We start from the raw sequence: 18,642 nt of genomic DNA, 5'->3' as shown, positions 1-18,642 counted from the left end.
GGCTTCATTGTGTGGACGGGTGCAGGTTTACATTGATTTAACGCTGCTAAATTCGACCTAAAGTCCTAGTGTAGACCAGGGCTAAGAGGTTAAATAAATTGTCCAAGATCACATAGGAAAGCAGAGGCATCAACAAGAGAACCTCTAACAAATGTCTAACCTTGGATGAAAGGGAGTCTATTTCCCCACTGATGTAACTGCACTCAGGTAGCCTGACTACTCTGACCACTTGTCAGCACTGCATACTGTGCCCTAATTATAGACTTCTGCACAGTGTAGCTCAGTATACACTCATACAACATAAGAGATGATTTTCCAATTAAAATACTTCCGCTGGAATTCTTTAGAGAGAGTCTTCCAGGCTACAATACCGAAAATACAAGTTTAGGAAAGAATAAGGAAAAGTTGAAAATCCTGTTGAGTGACCTGGCAGACTTCTTAGTGAATGAGCATCTTATAAATGGATTTTTTCTTAAGCACTCTGGGAGCCTTCATCACAGTGAATGGGAGTTCACAGGTAAAGCTATTTTAAACAACTAAGCTTCTGGAAGAATGAAATATGTAGAGTAACTATTGGAGAAAAGAATGTTTGTCTGTTTTACTAAAAATGTATCAAATTTCCTTTTTACCATTTATTACACCTCAGCATGAGTTTTTGTGTGTGTGTGTGTGTGTTGGACTTCTTATTTTTTACAGCAATGGAAACTACACCTGAAATGTCTTGCCCTCAGTAAGAGGCCACCTATTGAAGCCTAATACTTTCAACTGGTCTGGTGTGGTGGCTGATGAAAACATGTGGGCAGTGACCTTTTCAATTTAAATAGAATGTGTCTTGCAATGACATGACTCCTTCAATTCCTCTTTATTTCCTCTCTGCCACTTACCAGGACAAAGCAAATGTTTATGTCAGCTCTTAGACTGAAGAGAGAGTTGGAGGCAATTCCCTGTCTCTTGTTACTGTTAAACCAGCACTGCTAAGGATAACTTTTATCTGGCTCAAAAATATTTCTGAAGAGTAAGTTTTTGCCTTAAGAATGCACAACATTGCACCAAATAATGGCATGCATTTTCCAGAGGTGGGCCTCAACTACAAAGATTATATCAGTATCTGAGATTTTGGTTTATCTCATAGACACAACCCTGCTGCAAACTTTGGATCAAGATCCAAGTTTATCCAGAGTATGTTTGGATCTAGTGTTTTAGTTGGGTCTAAACCCTAGCATTTCCCAAACAAATTCCCTCGGAAGATTCCCCGGCCCTCCTGTTAAGGGTTTATCCCAACTCACACCTTCTGATTACTCAATTCAAATGCATTATAGGCCAGATTCTCTGCTGTGCTGGGATCTGCTAAGAGCTGGTTACAGCATCTTAATTCTCTGCCTTGTAAATGCAAGTCATAGGGATGGTCTATCTTACACCAGCTGGCAATGGTTCTCAGGGGACCATTTTGTCAGCTAAGAATTCATGAAATGAAGCAGCATCCCAGCCATACCCTCTCCTGCTTATTACACACTGGGAGATTTGTGCCAGCTGAGAGTTCCCATCTGCCAGTGTAATATCAGATGGCTAGATGTAACCACTGTCCCACTACTTTGGGCAACCTAGGTAGCCCAAAGGGGCCAGACTGGAGTTGGGAATCTGGCCTCCTAATCCTGCAATAAATTAAGGGGAGGAATTTTGAGGCCTTTCTAATGCAGAACACTGATGATTTCACAATAATTTTATTCTGTTTCATGGAATGCAAATGTCAGTGTTCTCCAATGTTAATGCTAAAATTGAGCTACCAAAAACCAGAGGGAAAGCATTTGGGTTTGCTATAGTTTACTGTCCCACATTGAAAGGTAATGAGGCTCCTTCCTAACCTAAAGAGTTGAGCTCTGATGTAAGTCCAACATGGATAATATTGATGTCAATTTTTATTGTGTCTCTAGGAATCTCAGGCCAGCCCTGCAGACTGCTACATGGATGCACGGTCCAATGAAGTGAAAGAGATCACTAACCTAAGTAACAGTTTGCAGAGCCGCTGATGTATTTACATATTTACTCAAAGCGCATTATTTCTTGGACCCAATCTGTTTGTACCATATTTTAAGATTAAAGTATAGATTTATGGGACTATATAAAAGCTGTAATCAAATTGAATAACCTTTTTAGGTTCTCCTTTCTATAAGTTGTGTATAATCAAACACATTCTTTGGTTCCTAAAATAGTACTGTCAAGATTGGTAGTATCAACAGTGAACCTTCTCTTTTTGGTTTTGTTTGGCCAGAGCAATTGTCATGTAAATGTAATAAGTAAATACACCACCCTTTTAATAGTTACAACCTTAGGCCCAGCTACTCCAATCACATGTCACTTCAATGGATCCCACTGTGGGCGCAGGGGACTACCTGCTTATAGCTCATTGCAGGAGCAGGGTTTTATAAAAGAAGGCCCCAATCCTGTGAACACTTATCCACTTGAATAGTCCTGTTGCTCCTGAAATGCTTAAGTGCTGCAGGATCAAGACATACATTTAGTGCTATTACATGATTGAAAATTATAATTGTACATTAGTCTATAATTTTTCATGCTTCAGTTCATGAATGTGTTCCAGTAACAGTGTCATATAACCCTCATGTATTATAACCACACAGAAGCTACATGAAAGTTATGATGTGTGCAATTTACAGCAATAGTAACTTAGAAAAGGATTCCTCTATATTTAGCTACTACTTTTATCATATTACAAGTGGATGCTCTTAACCAGTCAATCTGCGGTAATATTTATTGATTGACAAGATTTTCAGAAGTGACTAGTGATTTTGAGTGTCTCAGTTTTCGGTGCCCCAACCTGAGATACCTTGAACAGGCCTGATTTTTAGAAAGTGCTGAACTCTCACCCTTTGGAAATCAGGCCTCTTCAGGGTGTCTCGTGTTCAGGTCCCAAAACCAGACACTGAAGATGACTTTCTGGCAAGGGGAAAGACGACATCACAGATTTCTTCTTTCTCCCAGCTTTTGTACTTCAGCCCCAGTTTATATTTCAAGGGCTAAATTCTCCCCTGGCATACTGTACATACTTGTGAAGCCTGATTGACTTCAATATATATTTAATATTTATTTAAATTAAGATACAATCTTATCCTATACAATCTTACCTTATTAAACATCCTGAATGCAGCCTAATGTTTCAGAGAACAAGTGAGAACCCTCCCCACCCCCGAGAATAGTTGCATTAGTGTGGATTATTTGTAGGGCTTAAAGGCTCCATTCCCATTGTGCTAGGAACTGTACAGACATCAAAGTTCAGGGCAACTGCACCTGTATTCCTGTCCATGGTCAGCAAGGGCACCTACTCTCAGCTCCTGACTCTCTAGTTGTCACTTTTCTTGGGCAGACACAAGCATCTCTTCCCACTCCTCACCAAGGAATTTCCAGGCTGCACAGTTCCTTGCCTACACTGTGAATTCCCTAGCACAGTCAAAATGCCTCAGTAGGCCCTGTTTTGCTTTTCTCCTCAGAGGCTATAAAGTGTGATTAGCTAGTTCAGTTACCATACAGCTCTTTCTAAGCAAGTACATCTATTCTTAAGGTGAAAGCATTACAAAGAAAACATATTTTAAACAACCTACATACATGCTAATAAGCTTACCGAGATTTCGCCCTCCCCGCCCAAATCTAACAAGGGCTCTGGTTGGTTAATAGTCCTTCAGACACCACCAATGGTTCTTCCGGTGGTCACAAGTTGTTAATAGCTGTTAACTCAGAATAAGCATGCCCATGAATCTGAGTCACTCCTTTACGCAGTTTGGGCTCTGATCTGGTCCTCATATAACAGGTGGTCAGCAGACAATGGTCTCTCTTGGGGCACAGCCTGTTAGTGTGTAAATACACTGCCTATTTACTGCCTAGGTGCAGAATAAGGGGATATCCTGTTTCCCTTCTCCTTATAGCCCCAAAGTTCATTATCTGTACTCAGAGACAGTATAATCCCCTGCTGCTTGTTTTTCCTGTGTGCTCTTCCCTGTTGATTTCATATCTCTGACGTATGTAAATGTGCATCCGTTGTGTTGGCTTACGATGCTTAATTTACATGCTGACAGACAGGTGAATAAACATCTCTTGTCTAACAGGAAGCCTGTTTTTCCCCCTCTGCTGTAGTGCAGAATCCAAGAACATATTTTCACTATACATACATAACTCCTTACCTAGTATTTGTACATGCATTTAACAATGACCACTGTGAACCTGGCTTTCATTTAATACCTCACATGTCATTCTTTGGTGAATCAGAATGTACATACCAGAACCAGGATATTCTTGTACCCCCTTGCTTGCCACTTGTCATTGACAGTTTCTGGGTCACACTCCTCACCCCTCTCCCCATCCCCAACAGCAAGCCATGCTCAAAACAGCATGTGCACCAGATACCTAAAGTTATAAAGGTTTTATTTCCCTGAATTAGCAAATCTGATAACCATCAGCCAAACATGCCACTCCAGTGCCACCCTTTCCAAGCTGCCTGATGGTCACTCTCCTTCCCAGTTGACTGCACACGTACCCCAAGCCTCCCTCCTGTTCAAGATATCAGTGTAACAGAGATTAAAAAAAAATTATGGCAAAAAGTTACTGTAACAGCAGATACAGAAACGGAAAAGGCAATAGACAGTGTATCTTGGGTCACAACTGTAACAGTGCATGGAGTTTTTAGGTACAATTAAATTTTATGAGGCAAATTGCCAAAAGTCAGGCTACAGAGACATTTCAAAATGCATAGAAAAAAATGTCTTGCAATGATTCCCTCAGTATAATTATTGCCAATATAGCTAGTGTTTTCCGTCCACCACTGTACCAGCAGTGGCAACACAATCATGGTAAAGAGCTGTCGTGCATATCTTAATGGTTTGCTCATTGTTTTTTTGAACAAGACCCTTCTCTGTCTCCTGGAGACATGCCTGGCAGTAGCATGCTCCAATATAAAGACAGCCTGCAGGGCTGCACATGAAGTTATTAACCTGCCTCCTGTCCTCTCAACTCACACATCCCCCTTAGGCCTTATACAGGACCAGGTACCAATGCTGGGTGGAAGAATGATGGAAAATGTCTTATCTTGAACCCCAGAGTGGGAAAAGAGATGGGAATGGTATTCCAGAATTGTGGGGAAAGCAACATTTGATCATTGTTGGCATGGAGACAAGTATTGGGACAATAAATATTTGTGCTTTTTGGATTTCCTTTAGTACCTGCAACACCACAGCCCACACATACAAGAAATGAGAGAATATGAGAACGAAGATCTTCAGGAAACTAGTGACTGCTGTTAGGATTTAGAGTATAGGCCTGAATATCTATATCCTAACAACTGCATCCCAACAGAAGGCCACGAAGGCAGGAGGGTGGAGGATGGTTTCCTGGAGCAATTCCATAGGCTTGAAACAGAGCATATGTTTCTGGAATGGGACTTATATGCTGCACACAATACAGGGCCAAACAGTTGCAGCGGAACACATTTTGTTACAAAGGTCAAGCATAGCACCCCAAACTAGCCCTGTCTTGCAAACTATGGAGAACATACCATATTAGCACCTCACTCTGGACCAACCAAATTTCATGCCCTTTCACACCAGTCAACCCCCCCCCCCCCATCATGGAAAAGGAGAACAGTTTTGAATACCCTACCAACAGGACTAAAATGAGCATGTTGAGTATGCCCAAGATAAAAGGTGTAAAAAAAAATTGGGGTGATGTCCAGGTAGGGGTCTATTATAGACCACCAGTCAGGAAGAGGAGGTGGATGAGGCATTTCTAGAACAAAACAGAAATATCCAAAACACAAGATCTGGTAGTAATAGGGGACTTTATTACCCAGACATCTGCTCAAAAATTAATATGGCAAACCAGAACATTTCCAATAAGCTCTTGGAATGTATTGGAAACATCTTTTTTGTTCCAGAAAGGGGAGGAAGTAATCAGGGGGAAAGCCATTTCAGAGTCAATTCTAACCAATAGGGATGAATTGGTAGTGAATCTGAAAGTGCAAGGCAGTTGGGGTGAAAGCGATCATGAAATGAGAGAGTCTGTGATTCTAACGAAAGCAAGGAATGAGAGCAGCAGAATAAGGACAATGGACTTTAAAAAGAGGAGACTTTGACAAGTTCAGAACTGGTAGGCAAGGTCCCATAGGAAGAAAATCTAACGGAAAAAGGAGTTCAGGAAAGCTGGCAGTTTCTTAAGGAGACAATATTAAAGGCATAACTGCGAACTATCCCAATGCAAAGGAAAGACAGGAAGAATAGTAAGAGGCCAATATGGCTTTATTAGGAGTTCTTTAAAGATCCAGTAATCAAAAAGGAATCCTACCAAAGTGGAAACATGGACAAATTGCTAAGGAGGGTACAAAAGAACAACAAGAATATAGGGACAAAATCAGAAGGGCTACGGCACAAAATGAGTTATACCTAGCAAAGGACATAAAAGGCAATAAGATGAGATTCTTTAAATATATTAGGATCCAGAGAAAAGATCTACACTTTGCTTTGTCTCTCTACTTAGCAGAGAAGAAGAAATAATAACTGATACATTATGAAAGCCAAGATGTTTAAAACCTATTTTGTCTCACTCTTCACTAACAAGAGTAATGGTGGCCAAAATACAATTAATATTGTCAAGGAGGGGGAAGGAATGCAAGCCAAACTAGAGAAAGATCAGGTTAAAGAATATTTAGATAAGTTGGATGTATTCAAGTCAGCAGGACTTGATGAAATTAATCCTAGTGTACTTAAGGAACTAACTGAAGTTCAGATCTGTTAGCAGTTATCTTCAAGAACTTTGGAGAACAGGTGAAATTCCAGAAGAGAAGGGCAAACATAGTATCTATCTTTAAAAAGGGGAACAACGAAGACCTGGGAATTCCTGGAAAGATATTGGAACAACTTATAAAAACAATCTGTATGCACTTAGAGAATGATAAGGAATACCCATCATGGATTTGTCAAGAATAAATCATTCTAACCCAACCTGATTTCCTTCTTTGACGTGCTTACTGTCCTGGTGGATACAGAAGAAGCCGTAGATATCATATATCTTGAGTTCAGTAATTATTTTGACCCAGTTCCACATGACATTCTCATAAGCAAACGAGGGAAATATGGTCTAGATTAAATTACTATAGTGTGGGTGCACAACTGGTTAAAAGAGTAGCTTTCAATGGTTTGTTGTCAAACTGGGAGGGCTTATCTAATGGGGTCCCACAGAGGTCACCTCTGGGTCCAGTACTACTCAAGATTTTCATTAATGTCTTGGATAATAGGGTAGATGCGTGACAGAATACATCCCTGTATTCACACCCTACACACTATTGCAATAGTCTTTGTACAAGGCATGCCATGTAAGGTATCATCTGAAAACTCAATTTGTTGGGCAGTATTGTCCTGATAAAATATGTGTGGCAACATTTGTATGTGAAGTTATATGATTCCCCTGTATAATGTTAACAAATGTTTTGAGCCTCAAAGCCCTGCCCAGGCAGAAGTCTACAGATAGGTCTGTCCTAAACAAAGGAATGTGTGCTTGCCTTAATTTGCATTTAAGCAGTACACAGAGTCATCAAGCAGGAAGGGAAAACAAAGGAAGTTCAAACAGGTGAAAAAAACAGTAGGGAATTTCCTTCCACATAGACTCTGTCTCCTGGTTCTCAGCAAGAAATGTTTTTCAAGAGGGGGACTGAAACTATAAAAAGGAAGGGCAACCACGCCAAAGGACCCCTCTCTCTCTTACTCCAGGGGAATTCTGCATTACTGCACGTGCGCAGAATTCATGTCCCCCGCAGATTTCTTTGCTTCCCTGCAGATGAATGACTTCAGAAGGGGAAGCAAAGGGAAGCTGCAAGAGCAGTCATATGCCCCTCCCTGGCAGAGCAAGCAGGTTGGTTCGGGTGCCCGGAGCAGCCGCTAGAGATATAAATCACCACTGTGAGGGGGCAGGGCAGTCGTGCGTCTGAGAGAGAAAGACACTCTTTCCCTCTCACTCGCTATTACAGTATGCTCAGCGTGGAGGGAAAGGGCTTCAGCGTATTTCTGAGGAGGTAGGCATGGGGAAGTCTCTGTCCCCTCAGGCAGAGCAGAATGTAGCAGCCTACCTTCTTAGTGAATTGTTCCCATCATCTTTGTGAATTCCCCCAGTAGTATAAAACAGGTGTAAAAGTTTTAAGGCTCCTTTACAATGCCAGAGTTGCTGTATTTGTTGACTAATAACTAGAAATAAAGGGTCAAACCTAGCTATATTACTATTGTATTTTAAATAAATTACCAAAATAATTGAAACCAGAGTGATTATATTGTGTTATTTTGACAAATAAAATACGCAGATTTTTGTAGAATTTTAAAATATCGTGCAGAATTTTTAATGTTTTGGTGCAGAATTCCCTCAGGACTAGTCTCTCTCTGCCCATTGCACTCTCTGCACCTGAGAAGACAAAGGAAATAGCTGTAGGACTCAGGGTGATGGTGGCACTGACCTGAAGAGTTTGGTCAGTAATCTTGCTGGTATTATTTGGTGAGACATTTTGCTTGAATCTAATACCATTTGTTAAGTTAGGCACATGAAAGCATTTTCTCTTTATTTTTCTTGTAACCATTTCTGACTTTTATGCCTTAGTTGTACTCACTTACAATCTCTTTGTAGTTAATTAACTTGTTTTATCTAATCCAGTGTGTTTAAGTTGAACGGTCTCGGTAACTCTATTGAAGATAACAGGCTAGTGCAGAAGTTCTCAAACTGTGGTCTACGGGCCACCAGTGGTCCGTGAGCTCCATGCAGGTGGTCCGCAGATAGTTCCCTGTAAGTGGAGCTGCGCATGCACATGAACGGGGGTAGGGGGCGTGAGGTGGGGGAAATAGGAAGGGGGGGCAGTAGGGTGAGAAGAGGGAGTGGGGGGAATTTAGGATCTGCAGGGCTGTGGGGGCTGCGGCTGCTGGGGAGAGACGGCCCTTCTTCCCAGCCCCAGCGGGGGAGAGACACCACCCCCATCCTTCCCAGCCCAGTGGCTGCTGCAGTGGGGGGGAGACCCCCCCTCCTTCCCAGTCCCAGCTATGGCGAAGGAGAGACATCCCCCCTCCTTCGCAGCCCAGTGGCTGTCACGGCAGGGGAGAGACACCCCCCCTTCCCAGCTATGGAGGTGGAGAGACACCCCCCTCCTTCCCAGTCCCAGCTATGATGAGGGAGAGACATCCCCTGTCCTTCCCAGCCCAGTGGCTGCCACAGCGGGGGAGAAATACCCCCCTCTTCCCAATCCCAGCTATGGCGGGGGAGAGACACCCCCTTCCTTCCCAGTTCCAGCTACAGCGGAGGAGAAACACACACCTCTTCCCAGCCTGGTGACTGCTGCGGTAGGGGAGAGACAAACACCCCCTTCCCAGCCCAATGGTGAGATTTAGTTGTCTATGGTAGGATAGGTTATTTAATTGGGTCTTTGGTGTTATTTTATTTTTATTCATATTTAATCTAGAAGTGAAATGTGTGTTTCTTTAAATTGGTACTCTACTACACTACATACATAGTTTTAATTGGTTTCATTTTTCAGCTGTGTATGCATGGTTTGCATTGGATGCAATTTAGCTAACCTACCTATTGTATTTATTGGGCATCATTGTAACATGGAAAGTGTCGTCAGACATCACTGGTGTGGTGCTCTGCTCTGTTCAATGTTAATAACAGTTGGATGCATGCGTGTGTTCCCTCTGTGTGTTGCCCCGGCTCTGCGCAAATAGCTGACACAGCAGACCCCAAGAGAACCCCCAATAACCACAGACTCCGATAAGGTAAGAAGGTTTATTGCCAAACGAAACCGGCCAGGTTTATTGCCAAACGAAACATAGTCTCTAGCTCCCAGGATCAGATGTCTACGGTTCTGCTAGTACATATGTGCTCTCTGACAATGGACCGGCTCAGTCAGTGGCAGGACTCTCCACTGCCCCCTCGGCTGGACAAAGACATCCACTCAGGGATATATTCTTATACACAGGTACAAACAAGTTACACATTGCTCCTGACACATCGAGGTACAACACCTCTGCGTGTTGGGGTGCTGCCTCTCTTCTGGTACATGTTGGTTCGAACAAACAAGTCTATCCATCATATTATCCTTTTGACCCTGTTTTTTAGGATGAGTCAGCCTGTTCCTCGTTGTGTTCGTACCGGACTGTTCTGGTGCCAGCCTGGCACATATTTATCCTATCAGTACTTGATACTCTTTAGGTTTGTGTATACGTGCAATTATCAGCCCTCTTCTTGCCAACTTATGTGAGTAGGGCCTGCCTGGCTCATAGCATAACTTTGCTTTATGTCAGCAAAGTCTTGACCATTACTTTAGTTCAAGTCTCAGGCCTCATACCAGGCCTCTGATACAAGGGCTTACGTTTCAGGGCCTTATCTTACCACAAAAAGTACTGACTATACCAGAATCTAGTGCTTTTTCAAAAAATGTAACAGTTGTCAGTCCAGTAAGTAGGATAGTAGTCAACCCCCAGACATGGATTTGTGGTTGAAAACAGGATATTTAAAAAAGAAAACAACAACAAACAATCAAACCAGTGACAGTGAGATCACTGAAAAGTTCAAAATCGAACATGAGAGTACAGCAAGCCAACATACATGTGCAAAGGAAATTTTGAGTGCAGACCCATGTTTACCAGGAACCAGCACGAGTACCGGTAATGAAAATACACTGAAATGCCGAAAACTGGCAAGACAATACCACTCAAGCTATATTAACGTAGGCTTCACATGGACTGGTGAACAAGATGAACCAAGGCCGCAATGTGTGTTATGCTACGCAGCGCTGGCTAACAAAAGCTTGAAGCCTGCAAATCTCCAGTGTCATTTGGAGACAAATCATGCTGCTTTCAAAGATAAACCTCTGAATTTTTTCAGCACAAACTGCATGAGTTGAAACAAGGGAAAGTAACAATGTTTGCTCACGCAACAGTAAATGTAAAGGCCCTGGAAGCTTCATTTCGTAAAAGCCTTCGAATCGCCAAAGTGGGGAAGCCTCACACTATTGGGGAAGAAATTATTCTGCCTGCAGCTAAAGAACTTGTATTTATAATATGTGGAAAGAAGATGGCAAAGCAGTTAGATTCAAATGACACTGTCATGGAGAATTCAAGATATGGCAGCTAATGTTAAAGACATTCTCATGAAATGTGTGAACAACAGTAGGTATTTTGCATTGCAATTGGATGAGATGACTGATATCGCTGCTGTTGCAAATCTTCTTGCATACATCAGGTATGAGTGGGAAGGGAAAGTACTGGAAGATATTTTGTTTTGTCGTTCAGTGCCAAGAACAACTGCCGAACAACTTTTCCAGTTACTAGATGAGTTTGTGAAGGAACATGGTATTGATTGGCAACATTGTGTTGGAGTATGTACTGATGGTGCACGAGCAATGGTGGGAAGACACAGTGGGGTAATGGCTTATATCCGCAAAGTGGCACATAATGCCACATGGGTGCACTGTAGCATTCATCAAGAGGCACTAGCTGCCAAGAAAATGCCAGTGGAAATGAAGGGTGTTTTGGACCCTGCTGTGAAAACTGTTAATTTCATAAAAGCAAGACCTATGAATTCTCGAATTTTTAGTGTACTGTGCAATGAAATGGGTAGTGCTCATGTACAACTTCTTCTTCATACAGAAGTATGGTGGTTGTCAAGAGGCAAAGTACTTACTCGTTTGTTTGAGCTATGTTCAGAAATACAGCTATTTCTAACAGACCACTCATTCCAATTCACAAGCTGTTTTGAAGATTTCATCCTGGCTCTCGTGATTGGCTTACCTCTCCAATATACTCACACGCCTAAATGAGTTGAATGCTGGGCTGCAAGGAGTTTCAGTGACTATATTGGATGTGCAAGATAAAATCAATACAATGATCAAGAAACTCGACTTGTTTGCTAGTCACGTAAAAAAGGATGATTTCCACTCATTCCCAACATTAGAAGGTTTTCTGTCTGAAAATGAACTGGTTCTTGACCAAAAAAAAAACAAAAAACCGACATCGAAGAACATCTTGTTGCTCTTAAGCAACAGTTTGAAAATTACTTCCCAGTAGAAGCTGAACCAAACAACTGGGCACGTAATCCTTTCGGAATTGAAATCAGTGAGCTGCCCTCTGGTTTGTCCAATAAGGCACAAGAGTCCTTATTGGAGCTTTCTTGTGACAAAACATTACGGTCAGAATTTAAAAGACATTCCCTAATTGAGGTTTGGATTCAAAGAACTGGAGAGTACCCAGAACTTGCAGACAAAGCAGTGCGTTTTCTGATGCCATTTCCTACTATGTACCTGTGTGAGACAGGATTTTCATCACTTACTGCCCTCAAGTCCAAATACAGAAGCAGGATGAATGCTGAACCTGACCTAAGGCTAAAGCTGCCAAACACATTACACACAACTTCCCTGAACTTTGCTCACAAAAACAGGCACATCCATCACATTAGAAAGGTAAGACTACGGATATTAAAATATGAGTTGTGTGCTTTCATTTGTAGAACAAAAATACATTAATTATTATTAAGGTTTTATTTATATAGCACTTTTATCTAAAGCGCTTTACAATAGTTAGCTAACGGCACAAACAACATTTGGAAAGATCATTATGTGGTCCGCTGAGACCTTCAGCAATTTTCAAGTGGTCCACGAAAAAAAATGTTTGAGAACCACTGGACTAGTGTATATTATTCCCTTAAAGAAATAATGGATTTAATATATTTTGAATGTCTAGGAAAGGGCTGGACAGCACAAAAAAACCCCATTTCTTGTGGAAAGTCCTGGACTAGGAGTGTGTTGGGGCCACCCTACAGTATAACTCAGGCTGGTGACAGTTAGGATATGACTGGCCGGCTGCAGTTACACAAACACATCTGGGAGTGACCCGCATACTGGTGTCTGGTTGCGAACAGTCCAAATTGGAGTCTGTAACAGCAAGGCATTGAAAGGCACCCCAAGTTACAGGGTAGGGATGACACAATCCATGCCTCTCCCCCTGTGGGTTCCTGTACCAGCTGCTCCAAGAAGCAGTCATTTAAAGTAGTTCAAATGTTATTGCTTATAAAATTATCTAGCGCTTCTTAAAATCCAGTTACATACATCATTTGACTCTCTCTCTCTCTCTCTCTCTTCCAAGTCTGGCCAACTATGCTTTATATGAAGAGATATTTATTTATATTTGTTCTATATTTGTACCATTAATTTAATTGTATGACCTCTTGTTCTCACAAATGAGAGAATCCTGAAAGGACGCTGATCCAAACCCAAAAGAATACCCAGCACTGGTGAGGAAACTGTGGCAGGGAGTAGCATACAGGTGTTTATTGTTTTTTTCCTAGATCTGTAGATCTCTTGTGCTATCTAGAGAACAATTGCTTTAGAAATACTTCTGCAAAGCCTGTGTCTATTTGCATCAACAATCATGTATCCCTTCCTGAAGGGGACAACTTTAAACCAGAGTTCTCAAAGGGTGGAATTCTGAGAAAGGGCATGCTAAAGCAAGTGGGGAGTCCTGGTAGGGTATACAGCACTGGTTTTCGAGTCTAGGGTAGTTGAATTGTGGAGTCCCACTTCTGAGAAGGGTTACCAGACAGAGAGCCCATGCTCAGGGAGTGAGCCTAGAGGCCAAAGAGATAGAGCTGTGACTCTACCCAGACCTAAGGGAAGCTTAGGAGCACACAGATCCAATGTTGGAATACAAACACAGCGGCCTTGTGAGTATCCAGCTCAACCAGCTCTGACAGTCCTATTTTTGAGTGACCAGTAGCAGATGCTTCAGAAGAAATTTCAAGATAAGAACATAAGAATGGCCATACTGGCTCAAACCAAAGGTCCATCTAGCCCAGTATCCTGTCTTCTGACAGTGGCCAATGCCAGGTGCTTCAGAGGGAATGAACAGAACAGGTAATCATCAAGCAATCCACCCCGTCACCCATTCCCAGCTTCTGGCAAACAGAGGCTAGGGACACCATCCCTGTTCATCCTGGCTAATAGCCATCGATGGACCTATCCTCCATGAATTTATCTAGTTCTTTTTTGAACGCTGTTATAGTCTTGGCCTTCATAACATCCTCTGGCAAAGAGTTCCACAGGTTGATTATGCATTGTGTGAAAAAATACTTCCTTTTGCTTGTTTTAAAGTTGCTGCCTATTAATTTCATTTGGTGACCCCTAGTTCTTGTGTTATGAAAAGGAGTAAATAACACTTCCTTATTTACTTTCTCCACACCAGTCATGATTTTATAGCCCTCTATCATATCCCCTCTTAGTCATCTCTTTTCCAGGCTGAAAAGTCACATAAGGTATCACATTATAAAGGGCTTATTTGTCAAATTTCTTGGAGGGTGGGTGTAGGGTCAGAGGTTAAACTATTGACTGAGGTCTGGTGTATGCCTAAAAATTAAATCAACCTAGTTACAATCGCTCAGGGCAGTGAAAAAGATTGTGCCCTGTGTGACACAGTTAGGTCAACCTGACTCCCACTGTAGATGCTGAAATTCTTCCATGGACCTAATTTACGCTCCGTGGAGAGGTGGATTAACTCCAGCATGGAAAAACCCCTTCCAGCAATGTAAGAAGTTTCTCTACTATCGTACTACAGTGGCACAGCTGTAGCACCGTAGCTGTGGTACTGTAGTGTAGACATACCCTGAGGTAAATAGTTTACACCAATATTTTTAGCAAGGATTAACAAACCACAGAGAAAACATATAAACAAGTGGGAGAATGAATTGTTTCACTTGGTAATCACTGCATGTAAGAACCAGTTAGCAGATATTTGGGGCTTGAACTTCCTCTTCAGGTAGTTTAGGGTCCTACATATAATTATTTATTGCCACTTGGTCTTCAGTTTTAGCTTTTGGCTTGTGTATCAACTTAACTTTGGAAGACAGAGACTCTTTTATGGACCAACTTCCCAACCTAGCACCCCAGTCCCCAGTATTTAAATGGAGTTGTTCCTCTTGGTGAGTCACCAGAAAGTACTCCATGAAAGAACTCTTAATCCACAGACTATAGTTTGAGAACCAGAGCTTTATGGTGATTCAGGTAATTTTTATTCGTAGTCCTTCATTAATACTACAAGATGGTAAATTGGGTAATTTACATTCAAAGTAAGAGGTGTAAAATCTCTATGGTTGCTCTTTTTCAACCCATGGCTACACATGACAAAATTATTCTCTATACTTAGGCTTGGCAGAATTCTCTTCTTATTTCTTACTAATTTCGCTAGATATCAGTTTATTTTTAAGCTTTTTTTATTTTTATCAATTTAAATTTTCAGTTGCTGTGTTTTGGGGGAATCAGGTACTGGTTTAATGACAGCAGATGTTGAGATTCAAAAAGCTAAAACTTTACCACCATTAAAACACACACTGTCACATGTCAAAATACACGGCATACATGTCCTTAAAATCAAACTCTTAATAAGTTCTCAAACTCAAGCAGCATTTTTCTGACTTTGTCCAGCTGTAAATTTTGATTATTCTCACTGGAATATTTTTTTCAGTTTGTGTGCATACAGCGAAATTGATGTTTACCAACATTTTACTGATAAAAATATAACCCTTCCCCACCCCCAAGCCTATCTATACTACAGCGTCAGACCTGGATTAACTCCTCAGGAGTTACTCTGGCTCCATATCTGGCACACGCTCAGTGTAATATTTGACTCAGAAAATGGAGAGCCCTAGGCAGTGCAGTAAATGGGCCAGGGTTGAACAGGTCAGTCAGGGAAAGAGCTCTGTACACAAATGCTCCTTGCCTTGGTCTAACCTGGATTGAGGTGGTGGAGCAGTGAGTCACGTGTGGCTATGGGCGGCAGGGCTGATGTGGCTGCCATTAGCAGGGTGTGCATGGCGCACCCGGACACCTGTAGCGGACATCCCATTCCCACAATCACCCACCCTGGTGACTGAACTCAGCCAGGGGCCACCCACAGAGGCAACCCTCGGAACAACCTTCCCTTGGCGCTTCCAGGGTCGGGCATAGCTCTGCCTGTCACGGGACAGGAGTGAGCCAAGGTGGGTGAAGTAAAATCGTTTATTGGACCGACTTTTGTTGGAGAGAGACCAGCACTGGGACCGCACAGAGCTCTTTTCCTACCCCTTATTATCAGTACTATTAGGGAGCCGACACACACCCCCCGCCCCCCGCCTCCCTCAGCCGCCAAGGCCAAGACGAAAGGTCGGAAGAGTCGGAGGCGCCCGCTATGTAGAAACACGGCTTGGGACACGTGACCAGAATTCGAACGACAGGCGCGAGAGCAACCCCACCCGCTCCAGCCCCCGACCGGCGCAGGCCGTTAGTGGGACGAGTCAAGAGAAGCCCAGAGTATTGGCTGTCGGAGGCACGCGACCGGCATTCCAACCGCCGGGCGCGAGTCACTCTCCAGAATCTCCGCCCCCTTCTTTACCGCGTTTGCGCCGCTTCTCCGGCCTGTGCATTGCCCGCCAGTCGGGCTCCGGCGAGGTGAGTGCGCATGCGCACGGGAGTCAGGGTCGCTGCCGTTACCGACGGTGTCCCGTATGAATGGTTTAATTCTGTAGAGGTACAACAAGAAAATGGCCGCGGCCCTGAGAAGCAGAGTCGGGGCAAGGCCCTGACTGGACCGCAGAGGGGACTTCCTGTGTCGGGGGGTGGCGCGTGCGAGCTCGTGGCCCAGGCGCCCTGTGACCCAGACTCCGCCTCCTCCCCCGGCAGCCAGAGCCTCGGCCCCGCAGCGCTGCGGGAGGCGCCGCCGTCCGCTCCCCGCCGCCGGCCCTGCCTGACTGGAGCGGAACGGGAAGCGGCGAGACAGGTACCTACCTACCGGCCCCGCGCCCCCGCCCTGCGCGGCTCTCCCGTCTCCCCGGGCCCGGTGCCGCTCGTTGGGCGGCGCAGAGGGAGCGCCTCATCCCGTGGCGCCCCCTCCCCCCCGGTATCTAATCCCTGTCGTTGTCAGCGCCGCCTTCGCGGGGAGCGCTGCGCGGGCCCGTGCCCGAGGGAGGGGCTGAGGCTGGTTCCCCCACGCGGGGAGCGCCCGGAGGTTGTTGGGGGTGGGCGGCAGGGATCGCACGCGGGGACGGGGTTAGCTGAGCAGCGTCCCCCCGCCCCCTCCCCGTCGGGCCTAAAACGCCCCAGTCTCAGGGTGGCGACTCCCACTGCGGTTTGTGTGAGGAATCTCACCGTGCCACCGGGACGGCTCCTCCTGCAGGGACGTGACCTGCTGCTATCTTTCTAGCCCTCCTGGTTGTGAAGAAACATCTTTAAAAAGCACACCCTAGACGTGCTGAGAAACAGGAAGGCAAATACAAAAGCCCTATTGTTTGTTTTTGTTTGTTTTTTTTAAAGCTCATGATTTTTTAAGTCAAGCTCGTGATTTCTTTGAGGCCTAGCTCATGGTTTTTGACCATTTGGGGTTGGCAGTGCTGCATCCTAGTGGCTTAGTTGGGATAAAGTGTGAGACTGATCTATTTAGTTTTTCATTTTGGAAATATTTGGCTCTTAACTATTAAAAAAACACCCTCCACTTTAAGTCTTGAGCTTACACATGGTTGGTCACAGGCCTCTGGGCGTCAGATAAGTGCAACATATTAAACAAAGATTCAGTGTCCAAAAGAAGATTGGTTCTAACAACATTAACTTGCATGAATTTTACTTCCTGGGGACGTTACATTAAATACGTATCATGAAACAGACTCTTAATAAACTAATTTAAACTGCAGCACTAATACTGGTCTATCATTTTTTTGCATTTAATTTTCTAGTTTAAGAGTCGGCTTATGCTATATTGTAGTATGTGAAATGCTAATGCTAACATTGCAGAGATAACCTTAACCTTTACGTTTTGTGATGTAATTCTAAATTTGTCTCCTTAATTTTACATGAATAGGTTTGTATACTTAAATTTAATAAGTAAGTAATACACACACCTAGATTGGGTTTTAAAAGTAAAACCAATTTTTTTTTCTCCTGTGCCTCTTACTGCTCTGCCTCACTCCCACTAGAGTTTGTGCCAAGAGCTGCATGTTTAGCCACTGTATATATACAGGATTTAGGGTAGAGGTGGTCTCATGTTTTCTAATTTGAGAAACAACCTGTTTAAGATTTTGATAATTTTGTTAATTAGTATTATCTAGTGCCTAGCAATCCTAGTTATGGACCAGAATCCCACTGGGTTACTTAATGAATAGACATGGGGCAGGGGGAAAGTGTCACTTACCTAAAGAGTTCACAATCTAAGGCCTGGTCAATGCTAGAAAAAGAAAATTAGGTCGGTTTAACTACATTGGTCAGTGGTGGGTGTGTGTGTGTGTGGGGGGGGAATATAGTTAAGCCAACCTGAATAGACAGCACTCGGTCGATGGAAGAATTCTTCTGCCCTGCCAATCAAGCTACTGTCTCTTTAGGAGGTGGATTACCTACGCTGACAGGAGAACCCCTCCTGTTGGAATAGGTAGTGTCCCCACTGAAGCGCTGCAGTGACACAACTGAAACAATGCCTAAGTATAAGACAGGAGACAACAAATGGATACAGACAAACTCTGCTTTAATAGGGTATCCTTTTTTTTTCCCCCTGCCCTTTCATGGCTCCTTTACTGAAATGGAGGAGCTGTGTGAACAAGTGGGCAATT

At 43.4% G+C, this 18,642-nt stretch overlaps 1 protein-coding gene and 1 long non-coding RNA gene across 5 annotated transcripts in view; one reads left to right on the top strand and one right to left on the bottom strand.

The window, feature by feature from the left end:
- Positions 1–16,551, bottom strand: part of LOC142069578 (uncharacterized) — a 48,177-nt gene extending 31,626 nt beyond the window's left edge. For both annotated transcript variants that reach the window (XR_012665487.1, XR_012665489.1), the window contains exon 1: positions 16,443–16,551. This is a non-coding gene — a long non-coding RNA (uncharacterized LOC142069578). The remainder of the gene's footprint in view (positions 1–16,442) is intronic.
- The window catches only part of NUP50 (nucleoporin 50), a 33,938-nt gene continuing 31,514 nt past the window's right edge, over positions 16,219–18,642 (top strand). The window contains exon 1 of one of the 3 annotated variants that reach the window (XM_048824907.2): positions 16,219–16,498. The gene's annotated coding sequence lies outside the window, so the exon portion shown is untranslated. Of the gene's footprint in view, positions 16,499–16,567; positions 16,827–18,642 lie in introns of those variants that run through there. The other 2 variants (XM_048824889.2, XM_048824878.2) reach the window with 2 other exon arrangements.

This window comes from Caretta caretta, chromosome 1, assembly GCF_965140235.1.
Source record: "Caretta caretta isolate rCarCar2 chromosome 1, rCarCar1.hap1, whole genome shotgun sequence".
NCBI classification, from domain to species: Eukaryota; Metazoa; Chordata; order Testudines; family Cheloniidae; genus Caretta; species Caretta caretta.
Note: the sequence above shows the minus strand (reverse complement) of the source record. Positions and strands in the feature narration are given on the sequence as shown.